The sequence below is a fragment of the Gorilla gorilla genome, chromosome 9 (genome assembly GCF_029281585.2).
Source record: "Gorilla gorilla gorilla isolate KB3781 chromosome 9, NHGRI_mGorGor1-v2.1_pri, whole genome shotgun sequence".
Lineage (NCBI taxonomy): Eukaryota > Metazoa > Chordata > Mammalia > Primates > Hominidae > Gorilla > Gorilla gorilla.
Window position 1 is genome coordinate 112,453,746 of NC_073233.2, and position 16,550 is coordinate 112,470,295.

The window sequence follows — 16,550 nt, forward strand, 5'->3', positions numbered from 1 at the left end:
CAAAGAGAGGAAGCCTTTATTGAAATAAAGGTCTTAAGCAGGATCTCCAACCATTTACTGAACAACGACTACAATAAGTAAACTCAGGAATTACTCCTAGGAAGCCAGTCTTAATAATATATGCATCTCACATTCTGAAAGACTGTGAGCATGTCAAAGGCTGCGCCCTCTCAGAAATAATCAGAAAGAGAAAATCTCAGCTAGCAGTGCTTGCCTGTATGTGGGGAAAAATGTAAATTTCTTAAATAGGGATATAAACTCCATGCCTCACACACATCTAACACTAAAGAATAAACACCTAACTAATCAATAGGGTTAAGCAAAAGTTTTGATCAATAAGTGGCATATGCCAACTAAGAACCAACCTCTAGTTAATCAGGCAAAAAGACAAAACACACACAACACAAAATCTGTAAAGGGATATCAGAGGCTTAATACTGTGGGAAAAATAGACTTCATAAAGTTAGTTTAGTCAAGACTTTAAACAAACTAAAAACAAACAAAAAAACACATCAATCACCGGGGTAAAGGGACTCTGTCTCTAAAGTTGTTACATTTATTTAAAAATGTCTAGTTTAAACAAAAAGTGTATGTGACATTCAAAGAAAAAGGAAAGTGTGACACATACACAAGATAAAAGAAGGAGAGGGGCAAAAGAAATTGCTTTTGAAGGGGTCCACATGTTGAACATAGCAAAAGAGGCTTAAAATATACATTATAAATATGTTCAGATAACTAAAGGCAGCTATGTCAAAAGAAGATGTATTGACAATATCTCAAAAATGGAAAAATATCTATAAGAAAATAGAAATTGGAAAATAAGAACCAAATGGAAATTCTGGAGTTGAAAAGTGTAATAACGTAAATGAAAACTTTACAAGAGAGGCTTAACAGTAAATTTAAGCAGGCAGAAGAATCAGTAAACTTGAAGATAGATTGATAAATATTACAGAATCTAAAAAAATAATGAACAGACTATCAGAGAAATGTGGGACACAAGTGTACCAAGATACATGTCATTGGAGTTATAAAAGTAGAGAAAAGCATTTTGAAGTAATTATGGTTTAAAACTTCTCAAATTTAATAAAAAGCACCTATATATATATTCAAGAAGTTAATGAAGTCTAAGTGAAATAAACCTAGAGATCCACACTCTGACATAGAGTGAAATGTTGAGGCTGGGCACAGTGTCTCATGCCTGTAATCCCAACACTTTGTGGGGCCAGGGTTGGTGTACTGCTTGAGCTCAGGAGTTTGAGACCAGCCTGGGCATGATGGTAAAACTCTGTCTCTATTAAAAATAACAATAATAATAATGAAATACTTAAAACCCAAGAAAAAATCTTGAAAGCAGAATAAAAAAGATTTATCATATATGAAGGAATGCCAATAATATTAACAGCTAACTTCTAATTAGAATCAATAGAGGACAGGAGGCATGAGGATGTCATATTCAAAGTGTTGAAAATGGCTACTCAGGAGGCTGAGTTGGAAAGATCACTTGAGCCCAGAATGTCTTAGAAATTTCAGTTCCCACATTTTCATAGGTTTTACCTTTATAATTGCACAACGTTATCATGATAAAAGTCTATTAATAGAGATCTAGTCCTGACTCTGGTGAGAGTGTGTTAAGGAGTAATCATTGTGGAATACATTAAGAGCATTCTTCATTTTTTTAAAAAAATGATGTACTGTCTAAGGGAAATAAAGGTTATATCCCAGAGACTGAGGCCCACTAAAAGACAGAGGTTTAACTTAATCATCAGATTACATGAGGCTTCTCTTGCCCTAAAACCTACTGCCACAGCAACAGGGATTCAGTGTAATAACAGTGGGATACAGCTGAATAAGAAGTTCAAAGTCAGGAGGAGAGGCAAAACAAGGACACTAGGAGAACTTCATGACTTTAGCACTTATACTGGAGAAAACACTAAATGAAGTTCAACATCTAGCTGATGAACATAAATCTTCACACTCAAGGTCTATTTACTTCAGTTCCTATGACTTGATACAAACGTCCAGTTTTCAACCAAAAAAAATTAAAGGGACTATCATAAGGCTAGAAAAATGCACGCACAAATACAAGCATCAGAAGTATACTCAGATATAAATCAAATGTTGGCATTATTAGACATGGAATTCAAAATATATATGAATAATGTGTTAAGGCTTTAATGGAAAAAGTAGGCAATATGCAAGAACGAATGGGTACTGTAAGCAGAGGAATGGAACTTCTAAGAAATAATCAAAAGGAAATTCCAAAAATCGAAAATGTAGTGGTGGAAATAAAGAGTGCCATTTGGAGGGGGGCTGTCATAATACTGGACAAACTAAAAAAGAGGGAGGAATGTCATCTTCTTGGTAAAGAACCTACAGCTAACAGAAAATCTACATTTTAGCATCATCATCATACTTCGTGGTGAGAAACAAAAAAATGAACAATTAACATCATAGTTAGTGGTGAGAAATTGGATATTTCTTGACAAGTATCAGGAAAAGGCAAAGATGTCTATCTTACCACTCCTACTTAATATCACATTGGAAGTTCTATCTGTTGCAACAAGACAAGAAAATAAAATACATACATACTGGAAAGGAAGAAATAATATTCTTTTTATTTAAAATGATATTATGTGAAAATTCTCAAAGAATCAACAGAAATACTCAGAAGTAATGATCAAATTTAACAAGGTTACAGGGCACAAAGTAAATACACGAAAGTCAAATGCTTTCCTGTATACCAGTAAGGAACATTCAGAATTTGAAATAAAAAAGTAAGCCTTTTAAATAACTTTTACAATAATACCAAAAAAGAAAAATAAATACTTAGGTGTAAACATCATGAAAATGTGTGGGTGTCATATGGAGAAAACTACAAAACTCTGATAAATCAAAAAAGATAAAAGAATATGAAGATATATTTCATCTTCATAGATTAGAATGTTCAGTATTGCTAAGATGTCACTTTCTCTCAACTTTGTCTATAGATTCAACACAATCCCAATCAATATCTCAGCCAGGTATAGTGGAGATATTGACAAATGTATTTCAAAATTTATATGGAAAGGCAAAAGATCTAGAATTGCCAATACAATACTGAAGAAAATATAGCATCCTGAAGAAAAACAAAAAGTTGAAGGATGTTACATAAAAACTAAAAATAAATAAATAAGGAATAAACCATGGACTTTTGCTAGTAACTATATATCAATATTAATCCATTAATTTTAACAATTATACTATAGTAATGTGAGATACTAATCATAGGAGGAATTGGGGGTGAGGTTCACAGGAACTTTTTGCAGTTTCTTTGCGAGTTTTTAGAAAATCTAAAACTGTGCTAAAATAGTCTATTAATTATATTAAAATGAAGAAGAAATAAATACTTTTTTCAGGAAAAATAAAAAAACTTGAAAGAATTAATTATTGGCAGACTTGCATAAAGGAAATGTTAAAAGAAGTTCTTCGGTTAAGAGAAGCATGAGATGTTAATTTTTAGACAAATTATGCAAGAAAGAGGATAATAATGTTAGCCAGTTGTGTTTTTATTATGTAAGTTATAGTTCATAATAGTTAAAATTAGCTGCATTAGGCATTTTCTGCGTTTAAGAATCAAAGTTTAAATGGGAGTAATTTTAAAACGTCTTTGACATAGGTTCCAAATCCCCTGCATTAATCCTCATGTTTTTCAAATTAATGACTTCTGCAAGTTTTGCAAACTCATTGGGGATAATTGAATCCTATTTGCATAGATATCAAAGCAGGTTGTCCTTGACTTGTTTTTGACAAGCTACTGATGCTGATCGACAGAAAGAAGATAGTTAAACAGAAAATAAAATGCCTCTTTTCTTAGAAGGCACAATGCTTGCTATGCAAAATAAATTATTATTCTTACTTAATTTGGGGAATAATAATTAACATTTTAAAAATTGGCAGTTAGTTTTAAGTTGAGGAAAAATTTAAATGCTGTAGAGTATGTTAGTGTCAGACACTGTGAATCTAAGTGAAAATATTTTACTTGCACATTTATATTAATTAGTGTCTTGGGGGAAAAGAGGAAAAAGTCTCTTTTGTCAAAGAAAGGAATTTTTACCACCCTTTATAATAGTGCTGAGGAATAATACTGACAGAAGACTTTTGTTATAACTTGTTTATTAAATCTACCTCTATGTAGACAAAGTGAAGTGGAAATTTTTCTTTAGAGAATACATTTGCTTGAGTTAGTCATAATATTTTAGAAATTGTGTATTTTGTTGGGCAAACATACCACTTCATATCCCTAAAGAATAAATGTTTTCAAGGAATAGTACTGTTCTTTTGTCTAGAGCTAAATACAAAATAAAAAGTATTAAAAAAAAAACACTTTCAACAAAACAGTGAAATTAGGGAGAGGAATACAAGGACTGACAGGGCTATCATACTATCCTTTCTCTCATCTTGCTCAGAATATTCTATAAGAAATACATCTTTAATATATTTACTTGGTCCTCACAGGGTGTGAGCGGGATTACAGGAGATGATATTATAATATATATATAAATGTAGTTTGTTTGATGACTCTTAATCATCCCTCAAGATCCAAGATCACCTCCTCCATGTGGTCTCCTTTCTTTGGATGTCCCCAGCATTCCACTTGTTCTAACAACACAGCAAGAGACATATTGTATTCATTTGGCCATCCAAGTCGTCTATACCCAATAGGTGCTCAGTAAATTTTGAATGTGAAAATCTCTCAGTGTAAGAGTAATGAGATTAGGGACTGTGTTTTATTAACTTTACACTTAATAAACTTTATTTATTACTGCTGTATCTCCAGCTCTTAGTATTTTCCTACACTTAATAGATGTTAAAAGATGCCTATTAAGTGGAAGAACCAGTGAAAAATTATAAAGGCTAAAATGTGCAGTGCATAATTATTATTACTAACTCAAATCCAAGTTTGCTGTGCTCCAAAGATCTTACCAGCTAACCTGTATTATTACCTATTATGTGTCTCATGCCTATCTCTGGTTCATTAACTCCAATCTTAAATTTTTATCACATACTTCCTAAATACCTTCTGGGTATTCTTCCAGTTTTACAGAGTAAAGACATATAAATTGAATTTCTATCTACATGTCTTCATTTTTGTTTTTGATAAGGAGACCTCAATTTATTTAATTATTCATCATTCCATGAGTTTTTTGGCTTCGTCCTTTTTTTTATGCCAACACTTTCTACTTACAGTCAAATCAGCTGAGGATATTTCCACATTCTCACTTCTGACCTTTTTCCATTCCTTCTGGAAATGTGTAGTTAAGGCCTCAAAATCTTTTATCCTGAACTTCTGTTAGTTTTTCTACTTGCCTTAATTTTCTTGGACTACTACGTGAATCTTGTACCTGTTCTCTCTGCTTCCAGTTCCTCAACTACCCTTCCCAATTCAATCTGTTCTTTTAAAATACAAGCACACGTCACTTTTATTGTGCTTTGCTTTACTGTGCTTCACAAATACTTTGTTATTTACAAATCTAAGATTTATGGTAATGCTACATCAACCAACACTATTGGTGCCATTTTTCCAATGCTTACTTCATGTGTCTGTGTTACATTTTGGTAATTTTCATAATATTTCAAACTTTTAAATTATTATATCTGTTACGATGAACTGCAATCAGTGATAACTGGTGTTACTGTGTCTGGAATTGGTGGGTTCTTGGTCTCACTGATTTCAAGAACGAAGCTGCGGACCCTCGCGGTGAGTGTTACAGTTCTTAAAGGTGGCGTGTCTGGAGTTTGTTCCTTCTGATGTTCAGATGTGTTCAGAGTTTCTTCCTTCTGGTGGGTTCGTGGTCTTGCTGGCTTCAGGAGTGAAGCTGCAGACCTTCGCAGTGAGTGTTACAGCTCTTAAGATGGCAGACCTTCGCAGTGAGTGTTACAGCTCTTAAGATGGTGCGTCTGGAGTTGTTCGTTCCTCCCGTCTGGAGTTGTTCATCCCTCCCGGTGGGTTCGTGGTCTCGCTGGCTTCAGGAGTGAAGCTGCAGACCTTCGCGGTGAGTGTTACAGCTCCTAGAGGTGACACGGACCTAGAGTGAGCAGCAGCAAGATTTATTGCGAAGAGCAAAAGAACAAAGCTTCCACAGAGTAGACGGGGACACAAGCGGGTCGCCGCTGCTGGCTCTGGCAGCCTGCTTTTATTCCCTTATCTGGCCCCACCCACATCCTGCTGATTGGTCCATTTTACAGAGAGCTGATTGGTCCGTTTTGACAAGGTGCTGATTGGTGCGTTTACAATCCCTGAGCTAGACACAGAGTGCTGATTGGTGTATTTACAATCCTCTAGCTAGACATAAAAGTTCTCCAAGTCCCCACTAGATTAGCTAGACACACAGTGCTGATTAGTGCATTTACAATCCTTTAGCTCGACATAAAAGTTCTCCAAGTCCCCACTAGATTAGCTAGACATAGAGCACTGATTGTGCATTTACAAACCTTTAGCTAGACACAGAGTGCTGATTGGTGCATTTATAATCCTCTAGCTAGACATTAAAGTTCTCCAAGTCCCCACTAGATTAGGTAGACACAGAGTACTGATTGGTGCGTTTACAAACCTTTAGCTAGACACAGAGTGCTGATTGGTGCATTTACAATCCTCCAGCTAGACATAAAAGTTCTCCAAGACCCCACCTGACTCCGGAATCCAGCTGGCTTCGCCTAGTGGATCCCGTGCTAGGGCCGCGGGCAGAGCTGCCCGCCAGTCCCACGCTGCGCGCCTGCGATCCTCAGCCCTTGGGTGGTTGATGGGACTGGGCGCTGTGGAGCAGGGGGCAGCGCCTGCCGGGGAGGCTCTGGCCGCGTGGGATCCTACCACAGGGGGGCTCGGGCATGGTGGGCTGCAGGTCCCGAGCCCTTCCCCACGGGTAGGTGGCTGGGGCCCAGCGAGAATTCGAGTGAGGCGCTGGCAGGCCAGCAGTGCTGGGGTAGCCTGGTGCACCCTCTGCAGCTGCTAGACCGGGTGCTAAGCCCCTCACTGCCTGGGGCCAGCTGCACAAGTACGGGGCCTGCCGAGCCCACACCCACCCGGAGCTCGCACTGGCCCACGAGCACCGCATGCAGCCTGGGTTCCCGCCCGCGCCTCTCCCTCCACACCTCCCCGCAAGCAGAGGGAGCCGGGTCCGGCCTCACCCAGCCTAGACAGGGTCTCCCACAGTGCAGCAGTGGGCTGAAGGGCTCCTCAAGTGTGGCCCGAGTGGATGCCAAGGTCCAAGAGGTGCTGAGAGTGAGCGAGGGCTGCTAGCACGTTGTCACCTTTCATTGCTATTATAATTGTTTTGGGGCACCACAGATTGTGCCCTTATAAGATGATAAGCTTAATTGATAAATGTTGTATCTGTTCTGACTTCTCCACTGACTGGCTGTTCCCACATCCCACTCCCTCTTTTCAGGCCTTCCTATTGTCCAAGACACAACAGTATTGAAATTAGATTAAGTAACAACCCTATAATGGCCACTAAGTGTTCAAGTGAAAGGAAAAGTTGCACATCTCCCATTTTAATCAAAAGCTAGAAATGATTAAGCTTAACAAGGAAGTTATGTTGAAACCTGAGACAGCCTGAAAGCTAGAATTTTGTGCCAGTTAGTCAAGTTGTAAATGCAAAGGAAAAGCTCTTGAATGAAATTAAAAGTGCTACTCCAGTGAACACGTGATGATTAAAAGGGGGAAACAGCCTTATTGTTGATACAGAGACACTTTTAGTGGTTTGGATAGAAGATTAAAACAGCCAACACATTCCCTTAAACCAAAACCTAATCCAGAGCAAGGCCCTAACTCTCTTCAATTCCGTGAAGGCTAAGAGTGGTGGGAAAAACTGCAGAAGAAATGTGTGAATCTAGCCGAGGTTGGTTTATGAGGTTTTAGGAAAAAAAAAATCCATTTCCATAACCTTAAAGGACAAGGTAAAGTGACCAGTGCTGATGTAGAAGCTGCAGCAAATTATCCAGAAGATTTATCTAAGATAATTGATGAAGGTGACTACATCCAAGAACAGATTTTCAATGTAGATGAAACAGCCTTCTCTTGGAAGCAGATGCAGTCTAGGAATTTCATAGCTAGAGAGGAGAAGCCAATGTCTGGCTTCAAAACTTCTAAAGATAGCCTGACTCTCTTTTTACAGGCTAAGCACCTGGTGACATTAAGTTGAAGCCAATGCTCATTTACCATTCTAAAAATACTAGGGCCCTTAAGAATTTATCATGCTCATTAGCGTATAACCTACTATTGTTGCTGGTCCATTTATTAGCCCTCTCTTGTTTTATTGAGTTATTTTTTTTTACCCCCATTGCTATCCCTATTTAGCCTTTCAAGAGCAACCATTTTAAGGGTTTAATATATAATCTTTTATTTGTATGTGTTTTCATCAAGCTATCATTATATAAAGGTATTGTGCTTTGGAACACATTCTGTCTTTTCCTTTTTCATTCAGTATTATGTTTTTTGCAGCATTATTACATTTCAGTGTGTAACTAGTCTGCCACTTCGAATGGCTGCATCTTACTCTCAATCCACTATTTACACCACAGCTGGAGTAATCTTTAAAAATGCAAATCTGATCATGTCATGCAGCTGTTTAATATCTGTTGGTGTTTTTTCATTTGACTTAGGATATATTCAAAACTTCTTACCACGTCTGTAAGGCCTTGCAGGATTTGGGCAGTGTCTGGTTAGTAAGTCTCATCCTTTGCCTTCTTCCGTTTGGTCTCTGCGTTTCAACCACACTGGCCTGAACTTCCTCAGATCTGTTACGCTTCCACTTTTGTTATTTACACCCAGCAATCTTTCTTCCTTCAAGTATCAGTCTAAATTTTGCTTCCTCGGATAAGTATTCCATGACTGGCCAATTGAATCAGAAGCTCAAAGTTTAAAAATTCTTTAACATTATTTACTTTTGGTTACACTTTATATAATCTTTACTTATATCTGTTTATGTGTTTAATTCTTTAATATTTATCTTACCCACTACCATGTCAGTTCCACAAAGGCTGGGGCCAGGTTTATTTGTTCCTCAGTCATTCTTGTTTCTACCTATGGGAAGCCCTCAATAAAAAAGTGTTCAATGATTTACATGGGAGAAGTGACTTAACCAAGGTCGTAAAACTAATTAAAGTCAAATCCAGACAAGAACTCAGCATCTTTCCTCTTCCTGTACTTGGCATTCTTTGAACGTATTGCCATTCTGTATTCTTATGTCCATTCCAGCTCTTTACACACAATAGGTGCTCAATAACTACTTCAGAAAAACATAAAATAAGCAAAGAATGGAATTGTGGATTATATAGCTTTATATGTATGTCAAAGAGCTACTGGCTATTATGTGAAATCTCCAAATATTTAAATTCATTGGTAAAATAGTTGTCATTGATATTCTTGTTAAGTTTATAAGTAGACATTACATTTTCTTTACGTTTTTTACCAGGTTGAAGACTGCTTCCTCTGATGTCATAAAGTCAGAGAGCCACATTGAGAAATGTCTGTTAAAATTTGTCTGTTAAAAATGTGTAGAAAATGTGTGTCTGTTAAAATGTGTAGAAAATTCTGTTAAAATGTGTAGCAGGCTAAGTTTCAAACTGCAACTGAATAGAGAGAATCAATCTATGCATGTTCAGTTTGTGCTCATTTTAATAAGGAAAGAGACTGATGACCTCTCTATTTAAAAGAGGATGGATGGATGCACATTTTTAAGAATATTTCTTTTACCTCAGGAGAACTAAAATAATAACCTATCCTTCTTTCCAACTTGGCCTCTGCCTGAGCAGGTTTTATCAATGGACCTGTCACAATACTGAAATTGGGAGCTCTTGCTATGTTGTTTTGTAAATCCAATTATCTTCAATCCTTGCCATTTCAGCAAAGAAACAAACAAAAAAAAGCTTTTAAAGAAGGTATCAAATAGCATTTTTAAGTTTATTTTTCAGTGGTATCAGGGAAATTGCCATGTGTTCACCAAGTGATATAAATCTATATTACTCATTGAATCCATGCCTTGAAAACTAGAAATGATTTTTTTTCTGTTATACTAAAAAAGTTAAATAACTTGGAAAGTAGTACTATTTTGACTATTGGCAGTACTGGTAGGTAAGTAAATAAAAAAAATATAGCCCCATTTCAGTGTGACTGAAGGTGGCAGATCAATGAGACCTTTGTCCCATTAGCCTGCCCTAGTATCTGATATTCCTCAAGCTGAGACTTCATTCTTTTGGTTTCAGGTACTGTATTTGTAAGATTCCCTCATTCACAAAATTCTATCAAATTTTCAGGGTTTACCCATTTATTAGTTATTTTAACTTCACATCATAACTCTGACATCACATAGAAGTTATTAATACCCAATGATAGAAAAGAAAACTGAATCTCAACAAAATTACATAATTTGTTCAAGAAATCACAGCAACGACTTGGGCCTTCTGACTTGAGTCTAGAGCCTTTCACCAACATCAAGTAGTACTAATGATATTTTACTGTAAGTATTTTAACTGGGGCTATTATGAGTTCATTTCCATTATCTCATCTCTTCTTCCTTCCATACAATTTTTTTTCAGACAACTTCTTGTTTATGTTGTTTTGTAAGCATCCCTCCCACCAGGTTCTGGCTTTGTTTTGTATGATTTATTTCTATTGGCTCCATCATGACCTCTCAGGGCACTTGGAAGATCCTGTTGTAAAGCTCTAAAGCTCTTGACAGTCTATCTGTTGGGATTCGAAAAAATAAAGAAGTCAACATTAGGTAAGATAAGAATAAAATTAAAGAAGAAAAAAGAGTATGGTGGGCCTTTGCCTCTGACCTCTGGGTAGTTTCAAAGATGAGTTCAGGGATAGAGTTGCAGCTGCAGATATGAACCAGGTCTTCAGAGAGGTGACAGAAAGAACTAAAGGGAGAGAGAGAAATGTGAATTTGCATTAATTGAAATTTTTTTAGTCACAGTGGCAATACCGCAATACAGTAGTCTAAGCTAAAACAGGAAATTCACTGGATCATATCACAAGATGGAAAACCAGAGTGGGTTAGGGTAAATGGAAACTGGCATAGGGACAGCTGTGGCCAGGGACTTAAATGGCAGGATGGTGTCCACTTCTCATTTTTACTCTTATCTGTAGAGTATCTTACTCTACTCTTTTTTCTAATATTGCACAAGAAGAATGTAGAAGAGAGATTTTTTTAAATAGACCTCAGTTTTGGACTCAAGTTTCTTAACTGTATGAACAGAGATGAAAGGAATACTCTTTTCCCAACTAGAGTTTGAAACTTTTAGGAGAGGACTCTGATAGATCCATGTTGGGTCATACACCAACTCCTTGGACCCATCAACATGAACAGGTATGATGAGTTTTGTGTTAGACCAATTTGTAGCCAGGGAGGTAGGGCTGATTTCCACAGGAGAGAGGGCTGGTACATTTATTGCCTTTTGGACCAAGTATAGACTACAGAAAACTAAGTATGCTATGCCAAGGGCTTGAAATTTATCCTACATGCATGGTTTATTTATTGGAACATTTAAAGTGGGAACATAATCAGCTTTACCTTTTAAAAAGACAATTCTGGCAGCAATGTAAAGGATGAAATCGAGATTTTTAAAGACAAGAGATAGGTATCTTAGGATACTATTCTGCAAGTGTAGATTAGATGTAATGATGGCCAGGTGGGGTGGCTCATGCCTGTAATTCCAGCACTTGCAGCACTTTGAGAGGCCGAGGTGGGTGGATGGCTTGAGCCCAGGACTTTGAGGCTAGCCTGGGCAATGTGGTGAAACCTTGTCTCTTCAAAAAATACAACAATTAGCCCAACATGGTGGCATGCACCTGTGGTCCCAGCTACTCGGGAGGCTGAGGTGAGAGGATCACTTGAGCCCAGGAGGTCAAGGCTGCAATGAGCCGTGATCATGCCACTGCACTCCAGCCTGAGTGACAGAGTGAGAGTCTGTCTCAAAAAAAAAAAAAAATGCAATGGTGATGATAAGAAAGCCTTTAGCAGTGTTTGTACAGAGGAGTGGTTTGAAGATAGAATCTACAAGATGTCAGGGCTTGAAAATGAAGAGTAGGAGGATAAGAGAAAGAAACAACTCTCATATTTCTAACTTGTGTGATCGCATGGATGACAGCATAGTTCACAATGCATGGAAAACATGAGGAAAATCGGATTTGGCAACAAGTTTTTTAAAAAATAAAATCTTCCCAATTTTAACCTCTGGATGACTGGGTAGGATTATAAGCTTTCCTGTGCCCAGAGAAAGAATGTATTAGTCATATTTTCCTTTGTCTTCAGAGTAATTGAGATCATTCAGCCGATAAAGTGTGGTCAAAGAGTAACTGCAGACCTTTCAAAAGTGTCTGTGACCAGAGTATCAATAAGGATAGTGCTTTGATGGACAGACAGCCTCTTTCTCTCCAGTCACTGAACCTCAAATCTGTATCCTCCATGATTCCTTTGTCATAGAGATGCTAGTTCTTCAAATAATACATGCTTTTTTCTTTGCCCATATGTGTGTATATGCATAGGTGTGCGTGCCTGCTAAATAACTGCACATGACTTTTAAAATCTTCTGCAAATGTTGAAGCAAAGAGTAGCAAGGATGGACATGGGAAATGTGTCTATAAGGACCTCAACGAAGAGCTTAGAAATTGCCCATGATCAGACATCTGAGATTCTGAAATGGTCTCAGACCTGATTTATATATTTCTAGTGGATATATTTACTCATGATGTTCTCCTGCTCATGCTGTCACAGAATCTGTAATAATCACTTAGGTTTACCAGCAGTATAATGAGATCATCTTGACTTTGTTAAATATTTCTCATTTTTAACTGGATCTCATTATCTTAAGCTAATACAATACATTTGTTTTTTTTCCCCTCAGTATTTATACCCATAAATAATATGAAGAATGTTAGCACAAACTTTCTTAGCAACAGTTTTCATAAGCTACCCAGTATGATCTTGTAAGGCTCTGACATTAAGCAGTCTCAGTTATTTTTACCTGGAGGATTTGTGTTTCTGAGTATCTCTCTTCCAGACCAGGGATTGGCAAACTATGGCCTATAGGCTATTTGGTTTTTTTTCTTTTTGATGTTTCATTGGAATACAACCATGCTCATTTTTTGTGTATTATTTATGGTTGTTTTAATGCTATTAATGGCAGAATTGAACAGTTTTTACAGAAACCAATTAGCCTGAAAAGCCTAAAATATTTACTAGCTCATCCTTTGTAGAAAAGATTTGCTGACCTCTGTTGTAAACTACAATTTAATAATAGGAGATCCTGATGATAACTAACATTCTCATTACATGAATATAAGATTGAAATGATGAAATACTCTCTCTTTTTAAAAATTTTGCTCCTTTGGATATATACCCAGAAGTGGAATTGCTGGATCATATGGCAATTCTCTTTAGTATGTCAAAGAGATATCTGCACTTTTATGTTCTTTGAAGCACTAATCCCAATGACCAATATATGAAATCTACCCTAGTGTCCATCAATGGATGAATAGGTAAATAAATTATAGTCTATACACAATTGTATTAGAGATATACTATTCAGCCTGAAAAAAAGAAGAAAATTCTGTTCTTTTTGATAACATGGTGGACCATGCTAAGTGAAATAAGCCAAACACTCATATGTGGAATCTAAAACAATGGAATTCATGGAAGCAGAAAGCAGAATGGTGGTTACCAGAGGCTGGGGTTGGGGGAAACGGGAAGATGTTGGTCGAAGGGTACAAAGTTTCTCTTAGATCTACTGAGCAATGAGTTAACTATAGTTAATAATAATGTGTATTTCAAAATTGCTAAGTATTGAAAATATTTTCCACCTTCCTTCAGCTTCTTTTCTTCATGCAATTCAAACTTTTCCATGATGTATACAACTTTCATTGAATTTGCTGCATCGTCTTCACAGACAGTGATATAAGTTGACTAACACCACCAGTATACATGTGTTTTAGAGGTGTTTATGATTTCTTTGGAAAAATTGAAAAATAAATAGGTCAGATTATGTTTCATCACTGTCCTGCTGTTTTTCTCTACAATGGAAAATTATTTTGCCTTCATATCATTTTTGAGAAGAGCTAAAAATCCAAACATTTATGTTCAAGGGGCAACTCCTTTTTGCTATTCTCTGTGCTTTCTAATCTCAACTTATTTCTAGGGTAACAGAGATGTCACAATTATATCACCCTAACAAGCCAAATCTTTATCATATCGCTGTGCCTGGCTGCATGAGTCATAAGGTCATGACTCTGGACTGAAAGCACATTTAGTAATACAATATAAAATTTCTCATTCAGTACTTACCTTTACATAATCGTGGTTCTTGTTTAGGCAAAATGGGCTCTCTTTATAAGAGAAAAAAATAAAAGTTAAAATACAAATGCAAAGATTAAAAAAAAATCCTTTGCTAAAACAGAGGAGAGAGAAACTAGTAGTCAGAATCTGAAAACATGGGGAAGAAGTTTCACATAGAGTTCTGGGTTCAGTTTGAATCCCAGCTCTATGACTTACCAGCTATGTGACCTATCTAAGATCCATTCTTTACCTGTAATGTGGGGATAATAATAGACCCTATTTAATCTAGTTTTAGAGTAGATTATAAGAGTAATTGTACATGAGTCACTTAGCATAGAGCCTGACATTTAATAAGTGTTCGATAAATGTTAGCCCTAATAATAGTAATAATAATACCTCCTTGTAAGAGTTCCTCATCTGCTCTCAGGAAATAAATTATGTGCCAGGAGACACTGGAGCAACATCTGTATAGACACATTTATCTAGTTGGGGGGCCGCATATTTAATGGTCTGTCAGAATGGATAGCTACACAAAAGGTTGACACAATGAGACCTGCCTAAACAGGAGGTGTGGGACAAACCTGACAGGCCTAGGGAAGACAGTCTCAGAAGTGATTAGCTCCACACTGTTTTTAACTACATGCACTCTCTTTAGTTAGAAAGATGATGTTATTAAGTAAGTAGAATTATTGTACTTAGAAAAAATTTCAAAAATGGCCACTGATTTATTTTAAAATAGGTGGATTACTGATAGTTTTATGAACATAAATTTAAAATATTTATTATATTTTATTGGAGATATTAATTTTAATAATAAATACATAAAGAAAAATCTTTTATATTTGAGTATTACCATTGAATTGATATTTCTCAATTCTCAACAATGACTAAATAATCTAAATGTGTACATCTTCTCAAATTATTAAACAGTCACAGAAAAAAATAGTTTAAAAACCTCATCATCCCTGACTCCATAGAGCTTAGTCTATTGATGGGGAAATACTTCAGTTGGATAATCATAAAAACAAATAAAATATTTAAGTGTTTAGGAGTCATGTTACATGCTGCTGTCATCATGTGTAATAGTGGGATTTGGCCTTGTCATTCATTCAATAACTATTTTAGAGCTTTTGTTCCTTGCCAGACATTGTTCTAGCTGCTTGAAATACCATAGTGAATAAGGCAGACACAGTTTTACTCTTATGGAAATTTTAACTAGCAGATGCTCAGAAAGGATAGGAAATATGTTGGAGGTTATATATTTAGAAAGTAGGAGATCCAAAATTCACACTTAGATCAATCCAGTGCCAAAACCTATGTCATTAACCACTGTCATCTATTCTGTCTTCCCAATTTTATCTAATTGCAGTTTAGTGAGTATTTGTCTTTTGTCTGTTTATCTGACCAACAAATGAATATCCTTCTCATATTGGAACATTCCCCACATTTTATGTGAGTCTTAATGCTAGGCAGGGGCTGCCTCTCACCATGGACACTGAAAAGCTAGATACTCCTTTTCGGAATCAACCATGAAGAAATGGGTTGGGCACAGTTAATAATTAATAAGCAAAATAAATAAATAAATAACAAAGCTGGAGGCATCACGTTACCCAAATTGAAACTATACTACACAGCTACAGTAACCCAAACAGCATGACACTGGTACAAAAACAGACATATAAACCAATGGAACATAATAGAGAGCCCAGAAATAAGGCCACACACCTATGACCATCTGATCTTCAACTAAGCTGACAAAAACAAGCAGTGGGAAAAAGACTACCTATTCAAAAAATGGTGAGGGGATAACTGCCTGGCCATATGCAGAGGATTGAAGTTGGACTACTTCCTTATACCATATACAAAAATCAACTCAAGATGGAATAAAGACTTGAATGTAAAACCCCAAAGTGTAAAAACCCTGGAAGACAACCTAGGCAGTACCATCCTGGACATAAAAACGAGCAGCGATTTCATGACATAGATACCAAAGGCAATTGCAACAAAAGCAAAAATTGACAAATGGGATCTAATTAAACTAAAGAGCTTCTGCACAACAAAAGAAACTCTCAACAGAGTAAACAGACAAACTAAAACCTGAGAGAACATATTTGCAAACTACGCATCTGACAAAGTTCTAAAATTCAGCATCTATATGGAACTTAAACAAATTTACAAGGGAAAAAACAAACAACCTCATTAAAAAGTGTGCAAAGGCCATGAAAAGACACTTTT

At 36.5% G+C, this 16,550-nt stretch overlaps 2 long non-coding RNA genes across 2 annotated transcripts in view; one reads left to right on the top strand and one right to left on the bottom strand.

The window, feature by feature from the left end:
- The window catches only part of LOC129525581 (uncharacterized), a 529,016-nt gene that overhangs the window by 148,988 nt on the left and 363,478 nt on the right, over positions 1 to 16,550 (top strand). The gene's annotated exons all lie outside the window — the stretch shown is intronic.
- Positions 10,258 to 16,550, bottom strand: part of LOC134756476 (uncharacterized) — a 40,911-nt gene continuing 34,618 nt past the window's right edge. Inside the window, exons 4-6 of the long non-coding RNA XR_010129189.1 lie at positions 14,325 to 14,365; positions 10,819 to 10,902; positions 10,258 to 10,723 (exon numbers count right to left, since the gene is read on the bottom strand). This is a non-coding gene — a long non-coding RNA (uncharacterized lncRNA). The remainder of the gene's footprint in view (positions 10,724 to 10,818; positions 10,903 to 14,324; positions 14,366 to 16,550) is intronic.